General features: G+C 42.3%; 1 long non-coding RNA gene across 2 annotated transcripts; it reads right to left on the bottom strand.

Moving 5' to 3' along the window:
* Positions 1 to 366: 366 nt before the first annotated feature.
* LOC115646551 lies at positions 367 to 4,721 on the bottom strand. 2 transcript variants are annotated; one of them, XR_003999056.1, is made up of 4 exons: positions 4,614 to 4,721; positions 1,737 to 1,842; positions 1,464 to 1,635; positions 367 to 651 (listed from the first exon to the last, which is right to left on the bottom strand). It is a non-coding gene; the product is annotated as an uncharacterized LOC115646551 (long non-coding RNA). The 2 variants fall into 2 exon arrangements; XR_003999057.1 differs by lacking the exon at positions 1,737 to 1,842.
* Between the last annotated feature and the right edge of the window lie 4,182 nt (positions 4,722 to 8,903).

Genomic DNA, 8,903 nt, shown 5'->3' with positions numbered 1-8,903 from the left:
TTAGTTTCTAGCATGCATGTATGAATTTTGTTTGGTGTGTAATCTTTCTGTTTCCATTATCCTTACTCACTATCTCTTAAATCTTAATCTTTGATGAACACCAGAGTTAAGAACTGACCAGTCAACCACATATCTCATTTGGAACCAGAAGTATGCAATCAGGCAGCAGAGACAAACAAAAGACAGATATGGTACGGTACAGTACAGTAGTGTGTTAAACATAAGCTACTAAAAAAACGGAAAATTTAAAAAAGATTTGACAAGGTGAGGAAACTGTTTCTGTGCTTGTTTCATTAAAATTAAGATGGTTAAAAGTAGCATTTTTTCTTCTGCATAGCAAAGTTTCAAAGCTGTATTAAATCACTGTTCAGTTGTAAACTTTTGAAAGAACAACCATAACATTTTGTTCTGAGTTACAAACATTTCAGTGTTACAAAAAAATCTCATTCCCAAGGTCTTCGTAACTCTGAGGCTCTGCTGTATATCTCAGTGCTGTGATGTTATACTGGAACTGATCCTCCATTCCATCAAACAAACGTGTGTGTACACTGTCACACTAGGGATAGAAAACCTAGTATCTCTGTGAGTTGTCAGGGGCTGGATATCACCAGGAAACACTTCAGAAGGGCTTGGGGTGCACCTACTGTTAGCCTGAAAAGCAAAATGAGAGGTAGCATAGTCCTGATGAGATCAGTTGGCTATAGGATGACCAGACAACAAGTATGAAAAATCGGGACGGGGTGGGAGGTAATAGGAGCCTATATAAGAAAAAAACCCAAAATCGGGACTGTCTCTATAAAATCGGGACATCTGGTCACCCTAGTTGGCTAATAGACTGGGAGTGTCAGGGAGCTGACATCCAGTTAAGCACAAGCAATTCTTCCTCTAGTTGGCAGCAGGGGAGTAACAAGGTGACTCACAGTTCTGGCACCCCAAGGAAACATTACAGAAAGGTCCTGACTTATGTCCCCACCTGCACAATAGAATCATGACAGTTCTTCTCTGTATGGGCAGGATATGCACTTGGCTCATGTAATGCATAATCAAATATTTTCCCTATAAATATAGTAGGCCTTTTGGTTTTTTTTTAAATGGTACCACTGGCATAAAACTTTCTGTAAAAGCAGCAAAGAGTCCTGTGGCACCTTATAGACTAACAGACATTTTGGAGCATGAGCTTTCATGGGTGAATACCCACTTTGTTGGATGTGTGTCATGTCATGTCTTTGCTGCTTTTATAGATCAAGACTAACACAGCTACACCTCTGATATAAAACTTTCTGTTCTTTAACCCATGTACATCCTAGGGCAAGAGCCTTAGCTCTGTAAAAGGACACGAATGACTGTATAACACATCCCATCATAAACACTGCATGTTTACAGGCTCTCCGATAATTCAGTTTCCTTGGCTTTGGAATGCTTCAAAGTACATACTATGTTAGGAGGCAGCACATCAAGCTTACCTCTAAGTGACATAGGTTTGAAGCGGCCTTGGGACTTGTGCTGCCTAAGCTTGGACAATGCAGACCACTACGTCAAAGAAAAAACTTGCTTGGTCTCTGAGAAGATGAATGATCTCCCAAACTTTCCTGAGGATCTTTATTCACAACAGAAGAGAGGTCCTTAAGGGAAATACTGTGAAGAAAATCAGGAGGCTCCACAAATAGAGAATAGGTGCTGACAAAGGGTAAGAGTTTTAACTGATGAAAATTCAGTTCATTAGTTTCATGACATACCTTATAGCATTGTGCTGGAAAATGACAAACACCAGTTTAGAAACAGCCTTTGATGTATGCCTTGCTGGACTGCATAATAACACCTTCCAAAAATGATGAGCTGGCTCTGAGCATATATTAAAGATTACCAAAACTATCAGTCAAACCACAAAACTTCATTGATTGATGAAGAGTTTGTAGCAACACAGAGTATTTAATCAAATTATTTATGACATTTTTTCTGCAAGTTGTCCATGAGCTGCTGACAACTTTGATGATCTGTTTATTATTTTAAATTGTTCCCTGGATGTTTAGCCCAAACCTATTTCAGCATAAGGACTGCTCAGAAATTGTTTGCTGTGAGTTTTGATCTGGATATTTAATATTCAGAATTGGCTATATGAGACGTGGAACTGGTCACCCAAGTCACATGCTACTCTTTCTCTTTCCTGATTGGAAGACCTAGCCGTTGTCAACAAGAAAAATGTCTGAACTCACTGAAGTAGCTGGGTCTTGACCCGTTGATAGTTTTAAAGATTGCAGCCAAGACCTTGACATGATTAACAGAAATGAACTGGGAGCCATTGGAAGTATTGGAGGAGAGGGGTGGCTCTCTCCAAGACAAACACAAGGCCACGAACAAAATTTGTTAGTATGACAGTTCACAGAAGAGTGAATAGGAAAGGGTGTGAAAATATTTGCATCAAACTTCACTTTAGCGTTGACAAATGTTTATAAATAATTGTTCCTGCTATCCAACTATAGTTTCTAAAGCTTAAACAATTTGGAACAGGGCCTGTGTCTTTCTGTGTGTTGTACAGCCTAGTATAAACTCCCACTCTGACTGGGACACATGGGTGCTACAGCCAGACAAAAGCATAAATGATTATCAACCACAAACAACAATAACAACATTCACCCAGCTCTAGATAGAGGCCTAAAAAGAAGTCACCCTCTCTTTCCTAATTAAACACAGGGCCGCCAAGAGGATTCAGGGGGCCTGGGGCAACGCAATTTTGGGGGCCCCTTCCATAAAAAAATTGCAATACTATACAATACTATATTCTCATGGGGGCCCCTGTGGGGTCTAGCGCAAATTGCCCCACTTGTTCCCCTGCCACAGGCGGCCCTGGGAAAAATAAACCTTGTGCATCTTGGCACAAACCCAGTTTTGAGAAAACTTCTTTATAAGGTATCACTGGTTCTCAGTATCAGCTAGTGCTAAAAGACACTAAAGCTCCTTAAAAGGATTGGAAAAATATTTTCCGTCAAAACTTCTTCTGGACTGAAAACTAGGGGTTTTTAAAAAGCAGAAAAAAATCACAGACAATGTCTGCTTTCCTTCAAAATTTGTTGTAGTTTTTTTTTTTAAATTGAAAAGCTGAAATTATCTGCCAAAACCTGAATATGGTTTGGGGTTTCAGAAGTGTGTGGCCAAATATTTGCTGCTTGCTGTGTTTGATTGTTTAAAGAAACAATAAAAAAATTCTGCTTAAAAAATATCCAAAATTTTTGAACCACCTCAGCTTGTGATCAAACGCCTGAGCCCATCCAGTCAGAGATTTTTCCAGGTTTCTGATATTCTGATGGCTTCCTTGACTCATATCTGTCTTCATAACTTTGGGTTCATTTAGCTTAGAACATAAGAACAGCCTACTGGGTCAAACCAAAGGTCCATCCAGCCCAGTATCCTGTCTACCGACAGTGGCCAATGCCAAGTGCCCCAGAGGGAGTTAACCTAACAGGTGATGATCAAGTAATCTCTCTCCTGCCATCCATCTCTATCCTCTGACAAAGAGAGGCTAGGGACACCATTCCTTACCCATCCTGGCTAATAGCCATTACTTAACCACCATGCATTTATCTGGCTACAAGGGGTCCCTGACAAACTGGAGACAGTTCCTGTGGCTTTGTCTTTAGTACAGCTTATGTACATACTCCACGAGCTGAGCATTTGAGCTTGTTCCAGAATCTGGGATGAGCCTATGTTGTGAAAACTGAAATGCTCAAAATAGCACATGCATGTGAATGGACACAGAGTACTAAAATTAAATTAACCCAGGGGTTCTCAAACTGGGGGGTCAGGACCACACAGGGGGTCACGATGTTATTAGTGGGGGTCACGAGCTTTCAGCCTCCACCTCAAACCCCACTTTGCCTCCAGCCTTTATAATAGTGTTAAATATATAAAAAAGTGTTTTTAATTTATAAGGGGCGAGGTGTCGCAGAGGTTTGCTATGTGAAAGGGGTCATCAGTATAAAAGTTTGAGAACCACTGAATTAACCCCTTTGAAGCCTCAGGGAATGCGGGGGTCTCCCTGGGTAGGGTTGGGAAGGATATTGCTCTTCTCATGTGATCCCTCTCCCAGTGGCTAATTTTAAATGAAACTACCCTCCCCTGACATGAATCTCCCTAAGACACTGAAATTAAATATAGACTATAATTTAGCATTTGAGAAGTGACAGGGATGGTAGCCCTAATGGAAAAGCTAACAGCTTGGCTCTTCTGCAAGCCTCAAACTGCTGAATGAGCTTTAGGGCAGGGAAGGCTGTGCCTCCCAAACAGCCTGGCCCTGCCCCCTATCTGACCCCCACCCATTTCCTGCTCCCTGACTGTCTGCCCCCCTCAGAATCCCTGACCCATCCTGCCCCTTGTCCCCCCACCGTCCCTCAGAGACCCCCCACCACCCCGGGACCCCACCCCTGCTCCCTGTCCCCTGACTACCCCACCCCTATTCACCCCCCCCCCCGTTGACTCCTGACAGACCCCCGGAACAGGGAACCAAACCACCCCCCGTTCCCTGACCGCCCCTGCCCAAGCTCTGCCCCCTCCCTGTGCCCTGCCTGTCCCCGGGACTCCCTGCCCCTTAGCCAACGCCCCCCGGCCCCGGCCCTTACCCCTGGCTCCCCCCTCTCCCGGAGCCTCAGCGCACCCAGCAACGTCCCTGGACAGCAGCAGCGTGTCTCCAGCTGGGCCCCTGAGCTCCGCCCCGCTCAGAGCCGCGTGGTCAGGAGGCGGAGGAGCTCGGCTCGCTGGGGCGCTGTTCTGGGACGCTGCTGGATGCGCTGAGGTTCCGGGAGAGGGGCGGGGGCGGGAGCCTCAGCCATTCTCCTGGGGGCCCCGGTGGAGCCCGGGGCCTGTGGCTAATTGCTCCACTTGCCCCCCCCCCCCCCGGGCGGCCCTGATTAAACAGTCTTGCCATCAAAACATTTCATCTTAGTTTACTATTGATCGCAGTCCAGAAAATATTCCGACATGCTCAATGCTGCAATGCGTCTATCAGTTGGAAAAATGCATTAAAACATATAAAGGTTTCCAATGCAGATATAGATAAGGATCATAATTATTTATATACTGTTCTCTTTCTAGTGGTGGGATGTTTAGGCATTAATGATTGGTGTCTAATCTACTATGTATAGGTAACACCTATTGCTCTTTTGCTGTTGTTGTTTTCCTATCCCAGCAACAGGGAGGAAATAGGAAACAAATAGGAAATTCTGCTGAAATATGCAAGAGGTAATAAACAAATGGATTCATACAGCTGCTTGCCTGCATGTAGTTAAAGGAAAACAGGAAATCATTCCACCTTCCCTTTAATTGTTTTTGTTTGTTTGTTTACTATATAAACTGATGGTAAAAAAATCCTCTTAAAATGTCTCTCTCCACCCGCTCACTATCTAGAATGGAATACAGATCACTATTACTGGGGGGAAGGGGAAGACAAATGTGGAACACTACTAATTTGGTGAGGAGAAAAGGTATAAAATACTATGAAAGTCAAATGAGGAATGTAATGTGATGGTTACCAAGTTATCAGAAGTCTATGTCTTCAGAAAAAGAAGAAATAAAAACAAATTCTGCCTTCTCCTTCTAATACACAGAGGAGAGATCTTAGACCAAAAATGTAGATCTTTCTTCAGAACATGGCAAGTGCTTCACAAAACATATTAGGGGCTATAGCAAGGTTTCAAATATATAAATATATGTTGTAAAACATCAGATAATGACTGACAAGAATAAAAGCTCTTCTTTAGTCTACAGGGATGCTCTTTAATGCTTCCCCACTATCACCACCACCCCCTGAATGCCCAGCTTGTGAGCTTCATTAGCTGCATTAGAACAGAAGCATAGTATGTTTCTTTCAATTAACTCAGGCCTAAACAGAGACTGGGAATGGTTGGGTCATTACACTAATTGACTCTATTTCCCTATGTTAAGTTCTCCTCACACCTTCTATGGGGCATCTTAATTATCACTTCAAAAGGTTTTTTTTGTCCTGCTGATGATAGCTCATCTCAATTGATTAGACTCTTCCTGTTGGTATGCATACTTCCACCTTTTCATGTTCTCTGTATGTATAAATATCTCCTGTCTGTGTGTTCCATTCTATGCATCCGAAGAAGTGAGCTGTAGCTCACGAAAGCTCATGCTGAAATAAATTTGTTAGTCTCTAAGGTGCCACAAGTACTCCTGTTCTTTTTGTGGATACAGACTAACACGGCTGCTACTCTGAAACCTTTCTTTCAATGGTAATTTCTATGTGGCATTTTTTACCCAATTTATTTGTAAACATTTTAACCCTATTGAGTTAACCATATAAAAGTGCAGGTAGTAGATTTTACAGTAACTAAACTGAAGAGATGGTAGTAGAACTTTAAAGAAATAGATTGTTAGCTCTCTCCTTGGGTCAGATCTTTACCTGTAGAATAGAGAGCACTACACAGAACCAAAGTAATCTTTGTAAAAGTCAATGAATTATGATACACGTTTACTGTGTGCATGTCTGAAAAGCTACAGTACTTTGGTACTGGTTCTCCAAAACACCTTGGGTCTGATTCTCAGATACAATATCCTAGGAGTGTAAAAGGGCCTTAGTGTAAAAGAGAAGCAGGCCTTCTACGTAATCATTTACACTATTGCAAAGTAGGGGAAGAAGACAACACAATGTGCAGAGCAATGGAGAGTCATGCCTGCGCTTTTCATTTATGTGTATATTTAAATACTTCTAGTGTCATGGTTATATCCACTAAGGGCTTGACTGTAACTTTTAAGGTAAAAGCTGTGGTAGGGGGCAATGTGGAGCTGCACAGTTTGTTGAGGCTGCTTATTGGACATGGGAGTAAGCAGTCCACTGTGTCTAACAGACTGAAGCTGATCACTTTCCCAGGTGCACCAGTCATTCTTCATGGGCCAGTGCAAATGGAGACCAACTGCTCCTTGTCTTCTGTTCAGAGTCCTGCTCCCAAGAGTGTAGGGAACATAGGGACTGCCACTGTGAGTGGCCTTTTCATGGCTACCGAGAGGTTGCTTATCATAATCCAGCTCTAAACAGATTCTCAGTATCCGGCTACACTTATATACTGGCTAACAGATAAGCTATAATGGTTCCTGACAAAACTACACAATCTTTCTCAACTCCTGCCTGAAGAAATGCACTCTTGCTGAAAATTGTACTAAATTTGGTGGGTTCATTTTACAGTGGCTGGCAGTCCGTGGAATTTTACTCTGATGCCAAACTTAGCCAAAATCTCCAAGCAAACCCATCAAGTTTTCCATGGATTGCACTCTAAACCATATTAAACTGGCTCAGGCTCATCTCACACTAGGCTAAGGATCACCCCCAATGCTTTGCAAACTGAGGGTCCTATTATGCAAATCTTACTCACATGAATAGTCCTTACTTACATATGTATGCTATTGACATGCATGAGGCTGCTTGCACGAATGTTGTTCTGCAGGATCAAGCCCTGAATCTTTACTAGTTTCAGGTTTTTTCACAGAAATTTTGGTCCAGAGACCTGCAAACCCTTATGTATCAGAGTAACGGTACACATATGAGTAGCACAATTGATTTCCCATTGATTACTCAGTGTGCATAAAGTTACGTGGATACAGATGCATTAGCAGTATTGGGTCCTTGCCCTGTAGTAACTGGTACATGAATCCTTTGGGCAATTTTCAGCTCGTGTATTTAATCCTTTAATGAATCCTTTCATTTCCTGTTTTTAATCCTTTAACGTAAACCATTTGGCAGATCTATTACATTTAAGTTACGTTCACGTAAGCCAAGTCTGAAGGCCTACGTGTTTATTGCTAATAACAATATAAATAATATAGTTATTTTATTTTTAGAGCACTAGCCCACCCAGACACCTGGGCTGCTGTGCAGATAATTAAAGTTAAAAAAAAGTAATGAGAAATAATAATTAGGATGAAATTTTTCTACGAGAGTGCATATAAGTGCAGGCTCCTGTAAAACTTGTTGAGCCAGATTCTCAGCTACTGTAAATCCGCATAGTTCTATTAATGTCAGTGGAGCTATGACTATTTATATCAGGTAAGGATCTGGTCCTCCGTGTTTACATGCAGGGAGGATGCATGCCCAGACTGGGTCTGCTGCGCACCTGTTGAAAAATGTTGGACTCAAAATGTACATCTGCATGCAAATATACAACATATAAACACCAAACCAAAGGGGAGAGAGACATCTGTACGGGGACAATGAAGAGGTTGTCAGATATCATTTTTAAATGGAGAAGAATGGAGTGAGATAAATGTTCAAGAGAAACCAACTCACATTTTAAGAGTGACAGTGTTAAATATTTGATCCCAAATGTCACCAACTGCATGAAGTACAGTTTTATTCCTCTTTGCATAGGTGTCTCTAGGCCCTCCAATGCTGGGCAATTTCTGATTTTTAAGTAAAAGGGCAAAGTTGTTTTAATCCATCTCTCTTCCCTCTCCAGATAGGATGGTTTTTTTAAAAAAAATCATGTGGACTGTGGGAAAGCTAAATCAAAGGAATGGGTTTTGTTCTGAGCGTGTGCGAGGTTGTCATTGTAATCCCTTGCTGAAATGAGTTCCACAGTCTAGGTACAGCTTCTGAGACAATTCTGTCTCCTGCTCTTTGAATACTCACTCTTGTGGTAAACAGTTCTATTGTTCCTGTCGAATGCAGCTGGTAAGGGAGACTGCGCTTATGAAGCAACAGGTGGTCTCAAGTAGCTTTGTCCAGACAGCATGGTCCATTCAACAGGCCACTGATATGGGATTCAGGAGATGTGGGTCCTATTACTGGCTCTGCTGCTGGCCTCCTGTCAGTTACGTCATCTCTCGGTGCCTCTGTTCCACCTCCCATGCTTTGTCAATCTTGTCTTTGTTCAGCTTGTAAGCCATTGGGAGCAGGA

The sequence above is a fragment of the Gopherus evgoodei genome, chromosome 1 (assembly GCF_007399415.2).
Source record: "Gopherus evgoodei ecotype Sinaloan lineage chromosome 1, rGopEvg1_v1.p, whole genome shotgun sequence".
Lineage (NCBI taxonomy): Eukaryota > Metazoa > Chordata > Testudines > Testudinidae > Gopherus > Gopherus evgoodei.
The sequence above is the reverse complement of the archived record's forward strand: the minus strand, read 5'-3'. Positions and strand labels throughout refer to the sequence as shown.